The 23,269-nt window shown below is 39.2% G+C and overlaps 1 pseudogene across 1 annotated transcript; it reads left to right on the forward strand.

Annotated features, from left to right (window-relative positions):
• The first annotated feature begins 2,759 nt into the window (after positions 1–2,759).
• LOC311601544 (ADP/ATP translocase 2-like) lies at positions 2,760–3,654 on the forward strand (annotated as a pseudogene). Its single transcript has one exon. The product of its transcript is annotated as an ADP/ATP translocase 2-like (transcript).
• The last annotated feature ends 19,615 nt before the right edge of the window (positions 3,655–23,269 follow it).

Below are 23,269 nucleotides of genomic sequence, written 5' to 3' on the forward strand. Positions count from 1 at the left end.
TCACGCCAAAGTTCCAGAGAGCATCCACCCTTCTGTCTCCCAGGAGACTACTGCAAGTTTTCTCTCCTCATATCACTAGACTATACTCATCCCTGCTGAATATCTACCTACCAAGCCCAGGATATTCTTAAACTCAACCACCTGTATAAATCTCTCAAGGGAGGGATTGGGATTACAGTTGCCCCCCTTTCCCCACTCTTCATGCTGCCATTTGTTGGTTTCCTCCATAGCCTGGTGGTTTCACTTCTTGCCAGGCCATCCTCCTTTTTCACCTTTTGCATTTCCTCCTTGCCCTCTATTCTGCCTTGAAATGTAGGATTGTTCAGGGCCTAGTTCTGGGGGTGCTTTTCTTGGGCCACATACAGAATCTTGCCAAGAGCCTGTCCTGTGGCTTAATATTGCTCATTCCCATTTCCAGCCTTGATATTGACTCAGGACTCTAGACCTTTCTATGTAACCGGCTCTACCCTGTCTTCTTCATCTCAGTTAAACCACCTCCATCATTCATGTTTCTTTGACTAATACTCTGAGCACCCTCCTTGACTCCAGTTTGTAAGTATTTATTAAATTTCATGCTGTCATCTAATATTCACATTTCTTCCATCAAATTCCATCTAGAATTTTATTTCCTTCCCACTGTTTGATACAAGTCAGTGTCACGCTTCTCCTGGATTGTTCCAGCAGCCTCCCTAAAGTGTCCTAACTTCTACGTGTGACATCTCATTGTCATTAGGAAATATGTCTGACGGGTTACTTGAAGATAGAAAAGATTATGGTGTTCCCTGATTCATAGCCTTCAGTTTCTTTCCATGCCATTTAAACTGATGGTCAAAGTCTCCTGTGATGGCCTGGGAGGCCTTGCATGATTCCCACCCCTACCTTAAAACATACTAGAGGAAGCTGTGCTTTGGTGGTGCTTACTTCTGTAAGTCTGTGTATCCAGAACAAGATAGTTCCTGTCCTTCAGGTTTCAGCAAAAAGCGCATCCTCTCAGTAGAGCCCTCAATGGCTACCTTACTCTGCTCCACTTTTCTCCATACAGCCAGTCTTCATTCACTCTCCTGCATATTTGACTTCCTGGAGAGAGGATGGCCTAATGTCCATGAGGTAGTGGCTCGTGTTTGGCTCATTGTCATCTCTATTTGTAGGTCCTGGAAGTGTACCTGACATATAACATCACTGAACAATACAGGATATGTGACTTTGGGATATCAGAGGAAAGCCTTGAAGTACAGTGATTTGAACAGAAAAATATATTGTTTTTTCAGTTTTTAAAGGTGGAAGTTGAAGGTCCAGATGTTGCCAGGGTTGGTTCTTTCTTGAGATCTTTCTCCCTGGCTTGTAGATGGCGGTCTACAGTGAGTGCACTCACAGGATCACACTCTGTATATGACTGTGTCTTATCTGCCCCCTGTAATAGGGACTGCAGTTACACTGCACCAGTGCCCACCCATTCTACCTCAGTTCCCTCATTAAAGACCTTGTCTCCAAATGCAGTCACAGTCTGGAGCAGTGAGGTGAGGGCCACCATGTAAAGGACTGAAGGAGCACAACTGAGACTACAATCTAACCAGTGACTAGTGTGTAGAGGGTGAAGAATTCACAGAGAAAACACGAGTCTTTTGTAGAGTAAAGGTCAGGACTTGAAGGTGAAGTGAGGCTTGGAAAGGAAGACTCACAGAGAGGTTCGATTTTGATGAACGCATGTCAGGAAAATAATTAATGGGGCTGCAAATAGGTATAGGCAGAAATGCACGAAGGCATAAGGGAGAGAAAAAAATAGGAGGAAGAGGTGGTAGGATTGGTGAAATTGAGAGTCAAGGAAGGACAGGGTGGCCAAGGTTTGCTGAGGGAGGAAGCAGATCCAACTTCTGATCTAAAAAGATTTAGCAAACACCTGTTGCGGATAAGCCTCTTATGTGGATAAACATTCAGTGGATGGCCCGGGTTCCATATCCAGTGGCTCTGTCCAGATGCCTCTTGCTTCTGAATGAGAAGGAATGGACCTCAAGGTCAAAGGTCAACAAATCAACTCTTCATTTACAGTTAATATACTTCTCATTTCCTAACACAAGTGTCTAGTAAGTGCTTTAGGAAAATATGATTACAGGGTGTATCTGATGCATTTAATGTATCTGCAAACATTGGCTGGAAATATAATAAGAGGTTAAAGCAAATTTTTATTAATTTATAATCCACTAGGTAGGTAGGTAGATATGTTAATTTTGTCAGAGTTCAGCTGAAGTTTACAATCTGGTCTCCCTGTAGAGAAAGGATTTGCTTGGCACATTCACCATATAAATCAGATCATAGGAGGCATGTTTAATCCACTTAAGAGTATTAAGTATTTCTGGGACATTAGCACAACATTTATGAATGTAAAAATATTCTGCTGTACACAGCAGAATGTCCTATATTCATCAAAGGACAACTAACAAACTGACCTTTCTTGGGACACTTATTATTATTATACTGCTTTAAAGAGATTTGTATGTTTAATTTCTTCCATGGTGTCCAAAACTTGACTTTTAAAATATTTTATATAGGTCTTACTTAAATTAAATAAAACTTGACATGCAGAAAATGTTTTGTGCTGAATTTAAATGTAAAAATATCATGGACTTTTGGTTCAAGGTGATAATATATTGCTTACATGGTAATGAAGTTGAAGAAGACACTTCAGCCCCACAGTCCGGGAGTCAAAGCCAGTTGTCAAGTCAGTCCTGTCCCACAGTTGCCTGCCTCTTCCTTTTTTCTTTCAACATGACAGATGCCACTGTGTCCTTTGTCAAGGACTTCTTGGCTGGTGCAGTGGCCACAGCCATCTGCAAAACAGCAGTAGTGCCCATCGAGCTGGTCAAGCTGCTGCTACAGGTGCAGCATGCCAGCAAGCAAATCATGGCAGATAAGCAATGCAAGGACATCATAAACTTCGTGGTTCATTCCCCCAAGGAACAGGGAGTCCTGTCTTTCTGGCATAGTAACTTGGCCCGTGTCATCAGATACTTCCCCACCTAGGCTCTCAACTTTGTCTTCAAAAATAAATACAACAAATCTTTCTGAGTGGTGAAGACAAGAAGATCCAGTTTGGGTGCTACTTTTCAGGGAACCTGGCCTCAGATGGTGCCGCTGGTGCCACATCCCTGTGCTTTGTGTACCCTCTTGATTTTTGCTGGCACTTGTCTAGCAGCTGATGTGGGCACAGATGGATCTGAAAGGGAATTCAAAGGCCTTGGCAACTGCCTAGTTAAGACCTAAAAATCTGATGGGATTAAGGGCATGTACCAAGGCTTTAATGTGTCAGTACAGGGCATTATCATCTACCGAGCTGCCTACTTTAGTATCTATGACATCACAAAGGGAATGCTTCCAGATCCCAAGAATACTCACATCTTTATCTGACACGCTTCACCATCATACGATGATGTACTCAAGATGCAAAGGAACAGATACCATGTATTACAGGTATGCTTGACGGCTGGTGGAAAATTGCTTGTCCTGAAGGAGGTTTTCAAGGCATGTGGTGCACATCCTCAGAGGCATGGGCAGTGCTCTGTGCTTGTCTTGTATGATGAGATCAAGAAGTACACATAATTATGTCCTATGTATTCTCCCCGAGAACAGGCACGTTGTATGATATACCATATCTTGAACATACTGTTAAGATTCTCTGGGCTTGTTTGTTTTCTCAATTGCAACTGTGACCAGTTGAAAAGTGGCAAGCAATTTTTCCTTAAAGCCATTTCCATAATGACAATAATGATGGGACTCAATTATATTTTTTATTTCTGTTACTCCTGAAAATAAAAATTGAAGAAATAAAAATATCTTAAAAATTAAAAAAATAAGACACTTCATAAGCCAAAAATGTTTCATTCATATTATTTAACATAGGAACTAGTTCTTTAACACTGTGTAAAGCCAGCTTTATACTAAATTATAAGGCCACATAGCTGTTAACCAGAGAGAGATGGACAATTTAACGAGCACAGGAAGTAATATGGCAGAGGTATAACCAAGAAGACCTATAGGATAGTTACATAACTCAGAGAGCTGGAGGTATGGTCAGTGAATCCTTGCTGGAAGAAGTGGCAACTAGGCTATAAGTTCATGTTCTGTAAATTTCAAGATATGAAAGGGAGAGCTTGAAGTAGTCTGGGAAATAAAAGTTGTTTGAGGAGACTGAAATGGAAAATTCAAATGAGAGATTTCCCTGTTGAAGGCCAGCAGCAGGTAGGTCATGAAGGACATAAGGAATTTGGACTTTCTTTTACCTTACAAATTTGTGGTATAGGAGTGTGACATGATCTGACTCTGTTGCTTTGTCTGTTGTGTAGAGTAAGGGCTGTCAGAAAGTAAGAGTGGAAACCACAAGATTAGTGAGGCTTTGGCTGGGACAGCCTGATAGGCTAAAGTAACTCCATTTTGCTTAAAACTTCCATTTCTGTATTTGGGTGACCTACTCCTGAACTCCGGATCTAGAAAAACCCACAAATGATACACTTGGCACAAAGACATAGAATAACCAATCAGCTGGAAAACAGGAAAGTACTAAAAGTCTGGACGTTCCCCCAGATTTCCCAAAAAAGTTTCTTCTTAGAAGTTAATTGTCTGTGGTTTGGTACTGGACTTGTACAAATTAGTTCAAAGGGCTACCAATAGGATGATTGCCAAGCTAGAAACCTGCTTACCTGTTTCCTCGGATTACTACAATCTATCAAAGTTCTTTCTTACTTGTTTATGGGGCTCACATATTATCTACTGCATATACTAAGGAACTCAACAGAGTGAGGCAATATCTGCTATCTTGGATGTTGAAACAGTAAGCTATGGTGCTTGATGGAACATTGTGGGACAGGTGTGAGGAAGAGAAATTTGGGCAACTGGAGAAATAGTGCTACTTGTCAGTTACTGAAATATAGAAAACTTCAAGTGGAACAGGTTAGTTCATTGGAGAAGGGGCAACTTGAAGTCAGTTGTGACCATACTATAGCTGATAGTCCATAACAGTCTTCTAAGGAGGGATATCCTTCAGTTAGTTGAACAAATGTATAAACAATATCAACTGGGACACACTGAAATTTACATGGAAATGTCTCACATCATATACCACATGCAGTGAAAGTCTTACAAATGTCTTAATCAATTTTTAAGGGGATTATAATGTATTCTCTCATACCGCTAGACTTCAATTCTGTCCCTGTGGAATTACTTTTCCTGATGGATAATATTCCTGTTTTGATTCTGTGCAACATCATTTCAGCTGTTGAACTAAGTCCCCTTTATTTAATTTTCACAAAAGTCTCAACCTCAAACCCAATCAACAAAGACATTGTGTAGGTAGTGAGCTTGACTCATGATTGTGGAGATGAAAAATACTTGGGCAGCAGCAATGCACTATAATTTATAAAACAATAGCCAGTATCTTTGTGCATAAGCCCTTAACCATTTCTACCAGCCTCTTTCTGAATGACTTTACCCTCTCCCCATGCCCTTTCAGAGTGCTTCCTAGCAACACAGAGAAACAAACAAAAGCCCATGATAGCAAAAGTAAAATCAAGCCTCCTACAGTGATGTGTAATTAATTTTATTGTCATTCCTGTCTTCAAGACATGTTCACCTATGCAAAGATTTGATGATGTGTTCTGCTCCTAATGATATGTATCTTCTGGGTATATAGATATATATATTTTTGGAGAATTATAGCTATTTTACTGATAACATGAGTTATACAACCGAGGAGGCAAATGGGAACAGTTCTAAGTTTTAATGCCTCTTTGTTTCCCTTCACTGCACAGAAGTGTATCCCTTGAGAGAAGCTTGAGATAGATATTTGACATTTATGAACAGAAAGCTTTTGCTATATGTGGTAGGAGGACATGACTACCCAAAAAAAAAAAAAAAAAGAAGATGGCTGATGATAGAACCTGGCATGCATTAGTATTTATCTACAGATTCAAGGCATCCACTGAGGAAAGGTATTGGGGGCATAAAGGGAGATGGGAAAGACAGCAGAAAATCAGAAGGAAATGTAGAGGAATGTATTGTCATGACAGGGAGTTTCTACTTTCTAACAGAAAAGGGCTGCAGCTTGGCATGTGTGGCATTGTAACTGAGTGTCTGATCGAGTTCGTGGAGTTTATAAAGTGCTAATAAGGAGAGGTCAAATTTAAACAGGCAGCCCTGCTATTCTGAGTTCACATGACAGTTATTCTTCCTGTGTTTCAGATTCCCAAAGTTTATCTGCCTTCATTGCTTTTATCACATTACTAGCTTGAGCTTCTGTGAAAAATGTTCTTTCAGCTCCCTTTCTCTCACTTATGTGAACCAGTATTTGTCTCTGTGTCTGTTTTGTCTCTTTATTCCCCTGTGCCTTAGACAAACAGATGTCTCCTCCCTTTTGCAAAGGTTTATTTCAATGTCTACCACCTGTTCTCTTGGAGAGAGCCCTTGCTTGTGATTTGAAGATGTTCTAATGAGCATCTAACTGTGATTCAGAAAACTCCAAGTACTGATATTATTTTTTTTAAAGTTAGGAAACTACCTTTTAAAACATTATCTCAGAGTAATGCTGCTAGTGAGCATAGGAGAAGTGCAACTGGCTTCCAGCCAGTGGTAAAAAGCTGAGACTATTTGGCCCATCTAACCTGTTTATTCTATTTCAAAGAGAAACTTATGGAAGGATTATTCTCCACACTTCACTTGTGCTCAAATTCTTACAGTTTGATATCTGCTGGCAAAATTCCTTTGCAAAGGATTTGGCTTGTCAAAAAATGATTTCTTCAGACTTTCTTCACTCGTCAGGCAGTGCACCTCTATTCTTTTGCTTCACTGACACTCCATTAAGTAGTCTCACATTTCTGATTCTCTTATGGAACCTTATCCTCTAATACCCCTGTTTTCTAACTGCATACTTATTTCTCAACTACAGGCTTGCCATTTTCATCTCTCTCCTGAACAAACAAACTACATTTATTTTGATATCCACATCTAAAAATAAATTCACATTTGATATTCATCTTTGTTTAAAACACAGCTATAAGTATGAAGTGTTGGTCTCTCAATAGAAGAATATGGAATGGTCAAGAAGCACTGAAAGAAATGCCAAAGGTCCTTAGCCATCATGGAAATGCAAATGAAAAAGATTGAGATTCCATGTTACACCCATCAGAATGGCTAAGATCAAAAACTCAAGTGACAGCACATGCTGGCAAGGATGTGGAGAAAGGGGAACACTCCTCCTTTGCTGGTGGGAGTGCAAACTTGGACAACCACTTTGGAAATCTATCTTGAAATTTCTCAGAAAGTTGGGGACAGTGCTATCTCTCAGGACTCAGCTATACCACTCCTGAGTGAAGTAACCCAGATCCAGAAGGACATGCATGGTATATACTCACTTATAAGTGGATATTAGCTATAAAATACAGGATATCCACACTACAATGCACAGAACTAAAGAAAGTAAGGAGGACCCTAGGGAAGATGCTTAATTCTCATTCAGAAGGGCAAATAGAATAGATACTGGAAGTTGTTGAAAAGAGGGAACAGGACAGGAGCCTACCATAGAAGTCCTCTGAAAGACTCTACCCAGCAGGGACTCACACCCAAACTTTGGGCAGAGAGCAGGGAGTCTCATGGAAGAGTTGCGGGGATAGAAGTACCTGGAGGGGTCATGGGTTCCACAAGAAGAACAAGAGCCAACAAATCTGGGCCCAAGGGGGCCTATGGAAACTGATGCACCAATGAAGGATCATGCATGGAGAGGACCTGAGCCCCTGCTTATTTGTAGCTGATTGGCAGTTCAGTCTCCATATGGATCCCCTATGGCTGTCTCTGCCATAGACTCTGTTGTCTGCTCTTTTATCACTTCCCCGTGGTAGAGTACCTTACCAGGCCACAGAGGAAGAGGATGCAGGTAGTTCTGATAAGACTTGATAGACTCTGGTCAGTTGATAGGAGAGGGGATTGAGGGGAAGAGGGAAGGAGGGTGGGACTGGGAGGAGATAAAATAGGGCTATGATTGGGATGTAAAGTGAATAAAAATTCTAAAATATATTTAAATTAAAAAAGAAAAATCCATAGGCATAAAGTATATTATTAGATAAAATTGAATGTGGAATAAACATGCTAGCCAATAATTATTATAGAACAATTTTGAGCTTTAATATGTACCTCATTTAACTTAAAAAACTTTTATTGAGTGTTAAAATAAAAACAATAGCTTTGTGGTGAGCATACTATTTTTATAGCTCCTCAACATTTACTGCTTTATAAAAAGTACATCTCACTGGCCCCAATAATGGCCATCCAATGACTGGTCCAATTTGAGTCCCATGCCATGAAAGATAGAGAGCCTGCAACTGACACTATTAATAATGCTCTGCTATACTTACAGACACGAAACTAGCATAACTGTCAACTGAGTAACTTCACACAGCAGCTGATGGAAACAGATGTAGAGGCCCACAACCAAACTGTAGGTGGAGCTTGGAGAATCTTATGGAAGACAGAGAGGAAGGCTGAAAGAGTCAGAGAGGTTGAGGGCACTACAAGAAAACCTACAGAATCAACTAAAGCAGAGACTGAGGCACCAATCAGAGAGCATGCATGGGAAGGACCTAGGCTTTCTGCACATATGGATCCTTAACAGCAGGAGAAGAGGTTGTCTCTGACTCTGTTGCCTGCCTCTGGATTCCTTTCCCCCAACTGCATGCCTTCTCTAGCCTCAATAGAAGAAGATCTGCTGAGTCCTCATAACATTTGAGCCATCTCTCAACTTCAATTTTGTCAGTTTTAAGCAATATAAAATCATAGGCTTTGCTGATATACTATTAAGGTTCACAACATATTCATCAAATTAAAAAAGAAGCTCTTTTAAAAACATGCATGTATTATTGATTTTCAAAGCTTAATTTTATATAGAAATCACTAAGAGATTTATAAGGAGAAGTTTCATCAATCCTTTTACTTAAGATTCAGATTAAGATTTTAGCTTACTTTAAACAAGATGCAGCCAAACTCTGACGACTGATTCATGAGAGATTTCAGTTTTATATGACTTCTAGGTGGGCTTTAAAGTAAGTGTTTCAGAAGATTAAAAATGCATAAAATGTAGTTCAAGAGGGCCATCAAATTTAGAAAACATGTATTGGCATTTGAATACTTTTGTACTAAACTTAGTTTCTTTTTTGTTTTAAATTTTTTGCAGCAAATTTTCTTTTCTTTTTTAAAAAAATTTTTTTTATTAATTTATTCTTGTTATATCTCAATGGTTATCCCATCCCTTATATCTTCCCATTCTTCCCTCCCTCCCATTTTCCCCTTACTCCCCTCCCCTATGACTGTTCCAGGGATGGTTTAATATATGGAAATCCATCAATGTAATCCACCATATAAACAAACTAAAAATAAAAAACCACATGATCATCTCTTTAGATGCAGAAAAAGCATTTGATAAAATCCAACACCGATTCATGTTTAAAGTTTTAGAGAGATCGGGGATACAAGGCACTTTCCTCAACATAATAAAGGCTATATACAGCAAGCCAATAGCCAAAATCAAAGTAAATGGTGAGATACTCAAGGAAATTCCTCTAAAATCAGGAACAAGTCAAGGCTGCCCACTCTCTCCATATCTCTTCAATATAGTGCAAGATGAACTTAGTTTCTTAAAAATGCATTTGACATGTAATTAATCATAGATAAAATAATTTGTACATTTAAAAGTGTGTGAAATAGAGAGAAGGCTCAGTAGTTAAGAACCCATACTGCGCTTTACAGAAGGCCCCAGTTTGGTTCTCAGCATCTACAATGAGTGATAAGCAACTGCCTGTAATTCCATCTCCTGGGTATGTGATAATACCCTTCCTGTCTCTATGGGAACCACCTGCATTCACATTCTATGTGTACACAATCAAAATTACCTTAAAAACCTTTAAAATGTGCTATATCTATTTCAATGGCTAAACACCCATTTCTTTATTAATTGAATATGTACCACAGACCAAAGTATGTTTCTCATAAGCAGATTTTTTAAGTTTATTAAGCCAACATTTTTATGATGACACTGAGATCTAGTTATTTTCTGTTTCTATTGCTAGTTGGAAAAAAACTATGCTTAGATATTGATTTTAATGTTAGAAATTTAATTTTCACATGGGCATGTGCTTTACTATTGTTAGCATCCCAAAATATTTCTTAATTCTCATGAGCTGGATCAAGAAAAATCAAATAATTATTGGATATTTTCTATGAAACATCAAATGACCCTGTATGACAGGCATCTTTTAATTCCCTCATTAATTCTTCTACTAATGAGACAAGCACATTAAAAAACTGTGTCATTATTTTCCCCAAACTACTAGAAAGTTCTGAACAAGAAAAGATTAATTATGATCAGGTATTTTGTCTAAATGAAAATCATGCTTTATAGAATCAAATATAGCCACACCTTCTGAGTATTTTCCTTAGGGAGATTCTTCATAAAATATATGCTCACTTTCTAGGACTAATTATATTTTTCCACTTTTTTATTTTTTGAGATTATAATATAATCACATCATTTCTTCCTTCAATTTCCTCCCTCCAAACCTTTCCATATACCTCTCCTTACTTGCTCTCTTCTTTAAACACACATACACTCTCTCTTTCACACACACACGCACACACACACACACACACACACACACACACACATTCTAAATATATAAGTGCAACCTTCTCAATCTGCATAATACTACTTGTATGTATACATTTTCAGAGCTGACCATTTGGTATTTGGATATCCACTTGGTGTGTTCTTCCTTGTGCAATAGTATTCTTTCCACTCTCAGTATTCCTTAAATGTCCATTGTTCTTTGTGTAGGAATAAGGCTTCATGGACTTTCCTTCATCCACTTTGGTATGTCTATTGTTATTGTCCCTGTTAGGATCATGTTTAGGCAGTCATGTTGGTGAGACTTTAATAGTTGTCTTTGCTGCCATTGTAGGGAGATAATTTAATAGCAAATTCCCTAACCTTATGGATCTTAGACTGTTTCTGCACCCCTATTCTGAGCCTTAGGTACAGGAGTTATTTTGTGCATGTATTCATTGGGACTGTGTTCTGCAACTCTGCTTTGATTAGTTGTAGTTTTATGCAGTGACAGCTATCTGATACAAAATGAAGTTTTCTTGATGAAGGATTAATATTATGTTTGAATGCAGTTAGAGATTATGCTGGTTTAATAAATAGGTGGTTGTAGGTTCTCCTCTGAGACTCATGGCTTCACTAGCTCAGGGTAGTTGGCTAGCTTTCCAGTACCAGGCATGAATTTTCTCTTGTTGAATGAGTCTTGCATCCAGTTAGAGAGCTTTCGTTTGCCATCAAGGCATACATGCCCCTACTGTATCCTTAGTGTTATCATGCTGTGCTGATCATTGTTGTGGTTCATAGACATTTTAACTAGATACAACCATTGGTTGTTTTCCTCTTTCAGAAGCTTGCATGGTGCCTTCTTGTACCATGTAAGCTAGCCCTTATGGAGGAGGCTTTCAGGTTCCATGCAGCTCTAGGACCGCTGGATCCTTTTTACAAAGTATATGGTGTCTTCAGCAATAGAATCCTTCCTTCTACTTCGGAGGTAAGTAAGCACCAGCTGTTTTGGAAGCTTCTAACTTGTTCCATTGGTGACAATGTTGGTTTATAATTTTCTTTCTTAGGTGTTAAACTGAGCCAAATATGCTCAGAAATAGAAGGTTCATAAGGATAAATTATGAACTTTATCTGAAAGGAGGAAAAAATGAAATAAGGAGAGATAAATACACAACAGATATAATCATTAAGGGGAGGGTCATCTCTACTTTGCTGTGGTGGTAAAACCCATATAATTCTCAAATGCTGTCCCAAACTGACGTCTGATGACACTTTTCTGTTATCAAGGGAGAGTGGAGAAATTATCCCTTCTTCTTCCCATGAATACAATTGGTAATTTTTAAAATATTCTGATTCTTCTATTAATGATATAGATATAAACAGAAGCTGGTTGTAGTAGTGCATCCTTGTAATACCAGCACTTGAGGAGTCAGAGACAGGCAGATCTCTGTAAGTTGGAGACCAGTTGGTCTACAAAGTGACTCCAAAAGAGTCAAGACTACACAGAGAAATTTGGTTTCAAACAAAACAAAACAAAACCAAATATATTAACAGAATAAGGAGAATGTAGAATATTTTCTCTAAACTCTGATGCCCCCCCCAAAAAAAACCTTCCAAAAACACACGTTGGAACTATAACTGTTTTATCCATCCTTTGGCCATCTACTGAGTTTGTTAATTAAGAGAGTTGGCCTCTTTCAGTCTCACTTTTTTTTGTGATGAAAATCATTTTTAAATACTTTCTCTTGCAAGATTTCATAGGAATATGATAATATCTTACATAAGTGGAAAAGCATTGATTAAAAGAATAGAGGATATGAATTTACAACAAAGCTATGCCACCTGAGAAAATTCATTTCCCTTTTCAGAAAACTGGTTTTTTCGTATGTGAACTAAGGAATAATGCAAACCTGTGACCCCTATCCCAAACTCTTGAGTTTAGCTATGAGTAAGAATTCATAATTTTCTAGAATGGCAGAAAAAGTATATTTTACATTTTGTAACATCTTCAACAAGGATTGAGATAACATGTTAGTCAAACATTAATATTTTACTAGCAAAATATATGAACATTAAAACCAAGTATGATAAAGGCTATAAAAAGCTTACTTTTTGATCAAGTCATATTTTTGCCTTTCAGAAGAAAGGGCATTTGGTTTGGGATCTTATTGACAAGATATCACCTGCCATGTGAAGAGCAGCAAAAGGATCAGTCCAGGCAGGCAGTAAAGGCGAGCTGTGTTGGTTAGGTGAGAATGTACTTGGCATATGTGGAAGAAAGAAGCAGACAGGACAGCTGAAGGGCATTTGCTGGGTGGACAGTCATCTGAGACCAGATTACACGTCCTGCTGTACATTAGGAATTACCATTCCACAATAAACAAAGAAAAAATATTCTTGAAGGCTTTAGGCAGAAGAGTAACAATTCAAACTAACTTTGTCTGAGTTTTTGCTAGCTGATGTGGGAAGAATATTAATAAGAAAAGAGAGGTCAGGGGAATGAACAGAAAACCAGGAGCTAGAGCTGAGGTAGATTCAAGAAAAAAAAATTTGAAGAAGGTGTAACCAACTGTGCTAAAACTCATGAAGAGTTATAGAAAATGAAAATCAGAAAATGCCACTGGCTTGGCTATGTGGAAAAAATGCTTCCCTCAGCTGTAGTCTCAGTAGAAAAATGAAGGCAAAAAGCCTCCATAGAAGGAGTTGAAGAAAGGAGGTAAGGTGTATGAGGGAACAGAGAAGTAGGACTAGGGTGGGAGGTGTGGGTCAAGGACACATACAGTAAGTGCTGTGCTTTCAATGCAGGGCCAGGCTAGGGGTGAGAGCTAGTTAGAAAGCTAGTCAAAGGGAACAGAGCATGGAAGGAATTAAACATCTTGGGCATTATATAAAATAATGTGGCCAGCCAAGGTGATAGACTCCAGACCAAGTTGATGCTGCTGGGACTGCCAATAATAATTCATGTCAGCTCTGCTTCAGGCTTTCTCTTGCAAATGTAACTGGGATTGTGCTAATTAAAAGCATTTGGGAAAATGTCAATGTCTGAATACAAATGCTTCCCAGCTCATCAATCCCATGAGGTCACCTCTTCCCTTGGCCAGTTTTTATCTGAGGTAATTTATTTGTTAATTTAAAATCCCCAAACTTAACGGAAACCTGGCTGGTTTTCTGCTTTGCTCATGTTTTCAAAGCTCATCCTTATGAAATTAGAATAATCTGGCACTTCTCAAAGTTTACTACCAGGCTCCAGGACTTTTTCTCTGGGAGACATTAAGAACTGAAGGCATTCAAATCTCCTTGAGTCTAATGTAAAACGGGGAAGCTGCACTTCTTAGCCAACTGTTTGCCTAGCAAGGCACATCATAGCCATTGGCCAAGTATTTCCCCATGCAAGACTTGGTAGTCTGCCAGTGAGGCAGCATGCTGGATATTCCAAGGAGTTGTGTTTATTTGGAGAGATGACTATCATTTCTACCTTATGCCAGGCATTCTGCCGAATCTGCTCCCCACATGATATTTATTATTCAGCCTTATCTGTGAGGTACATTCTCTTAGCGTTTTGCTTCACAGATGAGACTGGATCATGGAGCTAAAATAACTTGCTCATAAACACAGTATTAGGAAGTGTTAGAGCCCAAATTCTGGGGGAGTACTGTTTGATAGAAATTTTGGAAGTGAAAGAAATGTGCTGTGCCTGTACAACCCAGCAAGTCATTAACCACATGCATCTACTGAATAGGATAAATTCTGTGTAACTGAGGCGCTGTGTTTTGAATTTTAACTTAATTATTATGAGTGCATCCCTAGAGTATTGAATTGATCTATTGTCCTTAGCATACATGGTAACCAAAGAAAATTATGACTTAAAAAGGAATACCTGAAGTGGAGAAGTTCACTTAATTACTCTGGCATTGGCTCTCAACTTTCCTAGCACTGTGACTCTTTAATACAGTTCCTTGTGTTGTGCTGACCCCAAACCATAAAATTATATTCATTGTCACCTCATAACTGTAATTTTGCCTCTGTTATGAATCATAATGTAAGATATCTGATATGTGACCTCTGTGAAAGGGTCACTTGACCCCCAAAGATGTTGGAGCCCACAGTTTGGGAACTGGTGGACTACCGTGATTAGCTTGGTAGTTGGTCTCCCCCATTAGCCAGGATGTTAAAGACCATAGAGAGTTATGTATTGCCTAAGCAGGCTTAACCTGGGTAGCAGTACTGGTGTTGATCTCTCTGGCTGACTAATGCTCAGGGCTGGCATAGTCCCATTTTCCTTACTCCTCCAATAATTCTTAGCAATTCCTAGGCCTTATATTAGAGGCCCAAAGGGTGTCAAGTGTCCATCATTGCTGACCAGAAAAACAACTCCTATTTTCAGGTCAGAATCATATAGTGTCTTTCAGTGCGAGCGATTTGGCACACACCTGTCAACTTGTTTGGGTTGAACAGAGGCAAGCACACTTTATCACTGCTTCTCTCTATCTCTCTCTTTTGTGTTTAAAGATATTTTTCTTTAATCATTGATTATGATGCTAAGGATTTCATGGTACCTTTCTCAGTAAAACAGTAAAATGGCTGCTGTTTTGCTGTTTGATTTTAGATAGGATCTCTCTGTGTAGCCCAGGTTTACCTGGGATGTGCAATCCTTCTGTGGCAGACTCCCAAGTGTTAGGATTACAGGTATGTACCATCATGACTAGCAATAAAGTACTCTTTATATTGAACTCTCTTCTTGGTTTGTCTTTAGGGAATAGAAAGTATTTCTCTAAGATCTTTATAATGCTGTTTTCCACTCAGGGCCTTTGAATGGAAATTCCCATATAAACAGTGCTGTGCCATCTGAGTGGCATTTTCTCCAGGCTCTCCGAGTGCTATGTAACAGAGCCTACATGCTAGATATTTTGCCTGCTTCTTTTTACCATGGAATGCCAGGATTTTAAATGGTTTCACTTCCTGATCCCTTCTGTGATTTAAGGGGAGCTGTGCAGGTTCAGCAGCTCATTGTTCTAATCACCATAATTTATTCACTTTGCTTCATTCTTTGTTTGCACATCCACACTCAGAAACCACATATTCATATTCAGTTTGCTAACTTGCATCCAGATTCTTCCTGTCTAATTGTTGGGGGATGGTCTGATGTATTTTGATGCTAATTACTGCTTGCTGTCTCTGTGACCCACCTTTTGCTTAATAAAAAGCCATCCCACCTGGGCAGGGCAAAGGAGATAGGTGGGGCTAGGAGAGAGAGGAATTCTGGGAAGGAAAAAAAAGATGGCCACGAGGAGGGAGGAAAAAGACCCGAGGAGAAGAAGGCCACCATGGGTTAGATGGAGGAGAAGTACGTGCTGGCATGGATGGGGAATTCGGCCCAGATAAAGAACATTAACAAGTATTGGGGATTATGGATGGCAGGTAGCTTGATAGAAGTTATTAGAAGCAGATGGCATGGGACTGAGGCAGGGATCCCATGCCTGCCCCACCATGGGAGGTAGTTTAGAGGATTGATATCTGCCCTGCCCCAGATTAACTAAGGCTATTTTAAAATATAACAAGTGTCTGTGTCTTAATTGATTGCTAGCCAGGCATACTGATCATACTAGTAACACTGATAATTTAAAAATAACATCTAATTTATCACATATGTGGCCAATTTTTCTCCACTAGTTATCTTTGGGCAAAAAAAAAAAAAAGTTTCTGTGGCTGGCTTTTATTCTTTCTGTTCAGTCTTTACTATACTCTAGCTGGGCAAAGTATTTTTCTTTCTTTTTTATTTATTCTTATCTCATACTGAAAGGGAAAATTTTTAATTAGCATTAAAGCAACCAGAACAGCAGAGCTCTCTAACTCATAAGTGCAGGTCGACAGGTATGCTAGCCCAAGGTCCCAGGTGATAAGTCACAAAGAATGCGGAGATAGGAGACAAAGGCCTATTGAGTGTTCCAGGGACCGGCTGGCCATAAAAGATAGGGAGGATACACAAGGACAAATTCCTGAGAGAAACAGGTACCGGACATGGTCGAGTGAGTAATGAGCTAAGACCCCTCATCCAATCTTATGGTATCTGCTTAATCCCCCCCCACCCCCCTTGAGGCCCGCACACAATGTTCCAGGTTTGAGTTTAACCAGATGTGTTGTTAGCTCAGATAAACATCTACCCTCGGGTTCCAAGAAAGACTGGAACCAAGGACTGTACCCATGTGATTAAGTCTGAGCCTACCCCAGATCTGCCTACACAATTTGCTGATGTTCAAATGTTTGAAACAACCGATTGTGTGTGGCCGCGCCGAAACTTCCCACTCCCCCGACCCTTGCCCATATAAACTCCAAACCCCTGGGCTTCTGGGTCGACCCCTCTGTCTCCTGCGTGAGATATGTGTCGACCCGGAGCTCCGACAATAAACTGCCTCATGTGTTTACAGCAAGACGGTCGTTTGTGTGTCTTTGGGTGCGCACCATCCCGAGGCTTGAGTGAGGGTCTCCCTTTGGGGATCTTTCAATACACTATATCCAAACCACAATGTCCCCCTTCTCCACTCATTCCTGCCACTCTCTCTCCTCTCCTCTAGATCCACTTCTTCTCTGTTTTCCTTCAGAAAAGGGTGGGTCTCCCAGGAATATCAACAGATCATTGAATAACAAGTTACAATAAGGCTGGGCACAAACCCTCTTATCAAGGCTGGAACAAGTAACCCAGTAGGAGGAAAAGAACAGGCAAAAGAGTCAGAGACAGCCCCCACTCCTACAGTTAGGGACTGGAGGATGGTTCAGTTGGTAAAGTATTTTCTTTGCAATGATGATTATTTTTTGACACTGAATGACTCTCAATGTCCTTTCCTTTAATTTAGTGGCTGAGTGCCCCACATAAGCATTCAAATTTGTAATGGAAGACTAAATACAGACACTAAATGCTAAAATATAAGCCTGTACACATGCAATTATTACTACCTTAACATTTGGTCATTTTTTTGGAAGAAATACAAAAGAAACTGAGGAAGCCCTTCTCCCTATAATCTGACTTTACATTATTTCTTCTGAAATGTTCCTTGTACCATACAGGGGTGGAATACATATGTTATTTAGGGTCAAGCCCTAATACATGAGTCCATCAGTAGACTCATTTTCTCTTAATTTCAACATAATAACTTTGAGTTAGGTCTAGTGTAGAAGACCAATCTACTATAGGTATTCCAACAGCATCAAACCCAAATCCTGAAGAATAGAATCTTTTCTGCTCTGGGTGACACTAACATTTTAAAATTAGTTTTGACAATTTTATACATGCATACAATAAATTCTGATTACTATTTATCCCTATTCTCTCTCTATGTCTCTGCAATCTTTATCAACACTACCTATTTATTATGGGTCTCTTTCTTAGATTCATAACTTTTGGTTTGGCCTTGTGATTCATTTAAGATCACATCTTGATGACACTTGGATTGGGACTATCTATTGGAGCTTTGTGGGGAAATCAGTGGGTTCTTGGCTAAAGACAAGGCAACACAGTACGAGGAAAAAAGGCTCAGAAGTAGGCAAAAGAGTCAGGGACAAGTCCAGCTCCCATTGCTGGGAATCTCACAAGAACCCAAAACTACTCAACCATAACATATATGCTGAGGACCTAGGTTAGACCCCTACTGTCTCTCTGATCTCTATAAGCTCCCATGAGTTCCAATCAGTTGATTATGTTGCTGGATTGTTTTACTGTGGTGTCCCTGATGCCTCTGGTTCCTTGGACCCTTCCTTTCCATCCTCCACAGGATTCCCTAAGCTCTGGCTCATGTTGGGCTGTGGGACTCTGTATCTGATGCCATCAGTTGCTGGATAAAGTCTCTGTGGTCTCTTTGATGATGATTCTGCTAGGCTCTGGTCCCAGCACACTCTGAAGGTAGGATGAACTGTAGGTAGAAAGTTTTGTACTGGTTTATTGTCCCAATCCCTCTATTTGAGATCTTACCTGGTTACAGAAGATGTCCAGTTCAGGCTCCGCATTACCCATTACTAGGAGTCTTTGCTAAGGTTACTCTGGTAGATTTAATGGAGTTTCCATAGCACAAGCTTTCTACCTTACCCCTGAAATGCCCTCACTTCTAGTCATTTCTCTGAATATTTTGTCCTTCCCCTTTCCCTATCTGATTCATCCTGTTCCCAACTCCACCCACCCCCGCTTCATTGGCAGTCTATTTAATCTACTCTTCCCCAAGAGATCCTTGAATCCCCTCTTAAGCTCTCCTCATTGCTTAGCCTCCCTTAGTTCTGTGAACTATAGCATGATTATCTTTTAGTTTACAGCTAATATCCACTTGTCTTAGGGTTTTATAATTGTGAAGAGACACCATGACCATGGCAACTCTTATAATGAAAAACATGTAATTGGGGCTGGATTACAGTTTCAGGGATTTAGTCCATTATCTCCTTGGTGGAATATGGAGGCATTATGAAAGTTCTACATTTTTATCCACAGGAAGTAGAAGGACTCTGTGTGTCATATTGGGTGTAACTTGAGCATAGAAGACCTCAAAGTATGTCCCTACAGTGACACACTTCCTCTAACAAAGCAGCACCTCCTAATAACCACTCCCTATGGACCAAGCATTCAGACACATGAATCTAATGGGGGCCATACCTACTAAAACCACTACCACTTATAAGTGAGTACATACCATGTTTGTCTTTCTGGGTCTGGGTTAACTCATTCAGGATGATCTTTTCTAGTTCCCTTCATTTGCCAGCAAATTTCATGATGTTTTTGTTTTTAATATCCAAGTAGCATACCTTTGTGTAAATGTATGACATTTTCCTAATCCATTCTCTGGTTGAGGGACATTTCATTTGTTTAAAAAATTCTCTCTCTCTCTCTCTCTCTCTCTCTCTCTCTCTCTCTCTCTCTCTCTCTCGTGTGTGTGAGTGTGTGTGTGTGTGTGTGTGTGTGTGTGTGTGTGTGTGTGTGTGTACACATACCTATGAGTGCCTGTGGAGGCCTGAAGATTGTGTCATATCCTCTGTAACTGTAATTTCAAGTGGGGAACCACCCTATAATGGTGACAGAAATAAAAATTTGGTCCCCTGGATGAGCAGAAAGCTCTCTTAACTGTTTTGTCATTTCAATACCCAGGCATAGTGTTTGAAAGTCAAATACAAGAACTGGCTTCTCCATTCTAGTCTATAATCTTTTCCATGAAGCAAGTGATACAAGCCTAGCTGTTAGCATAATTTTGAAAATGTCAGAGAAATCAATAGTAGTTAGTTTTTCAAAAATATTATATTGTGGGACTGGAGAGATGACTCAGTGGTTAAGAGTACTGACTGCTCTTCCAGATGTCCAAAGTTTGATTCTCAGCACCCACATGGAGGTTCACAGCTGTGTGTACCTCCAGTTCCAGAGGATCTGATGCCATTTTTTAACTCAACTAGGAATGTAACCTGAATAAATTATAATAAACTAAAAATTAAAAAAGAATTTCGGACATTTTAGGAAGCACTATGTCAGTCAGCAAGCCAGTGTATATTCTCATTCTTTTGGATTTTCAAAGCATAAGTAAATAATTACTCACTATGGATTTTACATATTAGTCCTATGAATTTTGTTTCTATGACTCCAGCTCTGAGAATGGAAAGTTCTCATTCTTTAGGCTCTAATTAAGCCAGTCCCTGTGTTTGCAAGATTGATAAATGGCCCAGATAGAAGGATAAATATATGGCCTCTACTATGAAAAAGCTTTGTTGCCTTTAACATACATATTTCTCTCTAACTTCAAAATGAATAAATGATCTTGACATTGAAATAACAAAGTTTCCCAGAAACCAATTACGTACTACTGTTATGTACCAAAGACAATGAAGAATATGTTATGGATTTCAAGGATATCATGATATAATCGAGTGGGAAAAACCAAATATGGACTAGGCCTTAGTTACTTGTCTTATTGATATGGCAAAATGCATGACAAAAGCAACTTAAAAGGGAAAGACATATTTTGGCTTATAGTTCCAGGAAGTACAGATCATCATGCAGATCATGTGGCAGGAGTAAGAGGTAGCTGGTCATATTACATCCATAGCTAGGAAGAATAAATCAATGAATGAGTTTTCTCAAGTCCATTCCTCTTTGTTCTCAGTCTAGGATTGCAACCCACAGAATGCATCCATTCACATTAGGATGGGTCCTCTGACATCAGTTAATCTAACCTTGAAAATTTTACAGATATATCTAGGGATGTGTTTCTGTAATGTGGTTTGAATGAAAATGGCCCTTTCTTTCAAAGGTTTGAATATTTCTACCAATTGATAGAACTGTTTGGGAAAGGTTAAAATACATAGTCTTCTTGGAGGAGGTGTTTCATTGGAGGTGGGCTTTGATGCTTCACAAGACTCCAGCCATTCCCTGTGTGCCTCTGTGGCTCTGACTTGGAGATCAAGGAATGAGTTCTCAGCTGTTCATGCCACCATGCCTTTGTCCTGCCATCATGGACTCCAATCTTAAAATGTAAACCCAATTAAATATTCTCTGTACTGGTCATGGTGTTTTGTTGCAGCAATAGAAAATCTAACTAAGAAATACGGTGACTCTAAATCTAAGTTGATAATCAAGATTAACTATTACAAATCACCTAGGAAAGATCCCTACCAACTATAATTTATAGACCCAGTTCTGTCTACTATTTGTGTGGTAAAGATTTAAGTGTAACATAGACATATCCATTCACTTATGCATAATTTATAGCCACTTTTCTAATCATGATAGCAGAACACAGTAGCTATTATAGAGTCTATGTGACCTCCAAAGCCTTAAATATTTACTTGGTCCTTTGCAGAAAAAAACATTACTGACACCTGCTCTAGAGGCATGCTTCTCAAACATTCATATTCTTGTGCATTATCAAGATATACTGTTAAAATTCAGATTCTCAACCAGTAAGTCTGTAAACTGTTGACTCAGTCATTTGGGTATGTGTTTCCATGTGTCTAATGAAAGTTCATTAAGAGAGTTTCTCACCCTTACAACAAGGTAGCTCATATATCTGACAGAGTTATAATTAGAAATAATAAGCTCAGAGTGTCTTGCATATTTGTCTTCATAAATACCAGCTGGTAGGCACAAGAATTAGAGGCCTACTTGTTCCCACACTCAGGAATCCCATCAAAACCCTAAACTGGAATCCATACTATATACACAGAATACTTGGTGCAGACTTGTGCAGGCCTCGTGCCTGCCTGCTTCAAGATCTGTGAGCTCATATTAGCTTTGATCATATTGATTTAGAGGTCCTTATTTTCTTAATGTCTTCTATCTCCTCTGGCTCTTTATGCCTTCTCTCCCTTAAGGTTTCCTGAGCCTCGAGGGGAGGGATTTGATGGAGACATCCCATTTAGGACTGAGGCTTTCAATGTCTTTAACTCTCTGTCTGCCTGTCTCTGTATTTGTTCCTACTTGCTACAGGAGGAAGCTACTCTGATGATGGCTGAGCAAGGCACTATTCTATGAGTACAGCATAAGCTAGGTTAGATCCCCCCTTGTTTTTTCAGTCATAACTTCATTGTAGTTGCTTGCTAAATTGCCTATTTTCTCCATTGGCTATACATACAAATCAAAATCTTTACAGGTATATTCTTAGTTACTAGCTAATATTTGTATACATTCTATGGCCAATATATATTTGTTGAATGGATATCAGTCTTATATTTATTTGTCTTCTCTCTTAGACAACAAATTCTCAGAGGACAAGGACTTAGTTTCCATTTGGGGGCCCTTGTCTATCACAGAGCCTGGTTGAATAAACTATCACAGAGAGACTTCAGGGCAGTAAATGAAGCAAGACCAAAGGCGTGAAACATGGAAGAACACTGCTTATATGTTTGCTTTCTGCATCATGCTCAACTAGCTTTTTTTCAGCCCAGGCCTACCATCACTCAATAATAAAGACAATCTCTCATAGACATGGCCACAGGCCAGTCTGATCTTGGTAACCCCTCATATGAAACACTTCTAGATGACTCTAGACTGTGTCAAGTTGATAGCCAAAAATAACTAGTTTGGTCCCTATATTTCATTTTTTCCAGTTCTCTGTAAATTGTATGAAAAATTATAGCTCCATCTCAGCACATAACCCATTATATATGGTTATTGAATTCTTCTCAGCTTTTCATACTCAGAAAGGGGTTTATAAACAAGTTTTTGTGGGATTTTTTCCTCTATATAATTGTAAGGCATTTATCTGACAATAGTTACTGATCCTTTTAAAATTTATTACATAAAAATGTGTGTGTGTGTGTGTGTGTGTGTGTGTGTGTGTGTACACAACAGTATGCATGGTCAGAATCCGTCCTCTCCTTCCACAACACCTGTCCTCGGATCAAATTCAGGTCAAGTGCTTTTACCTACACAGACATTTTGCCATCTCCCATAGGTCGTTCTTGAGTGACAGTTGCCATCTTATTCGGTAAAACCACAGATAAATACTCTCATCCTTGAAAAACAAACTTTATTTGCATGTTGTACCCTTTCAATATGAAACAGAAAGTAATTTGTAGTTCACTTTCAAAAGGAGAAGCTTTGCTTTATGCAAGTCATCCTATGAGAAAGAGGGGCAGGTATTCATATTGCTTGCCATTCATCACTCAGAAACACAG

This window comes from Acomys minous (assembly GCF_964271855.1).
Source record: "Acomys minous genome assembly, chromosome: 7".
NCBI classification, from domain to species: Eukaryota; Metazoa; Chordata; class Mammalia; order Rodentia; family Muridae; genus Acomys; species Acomys minous.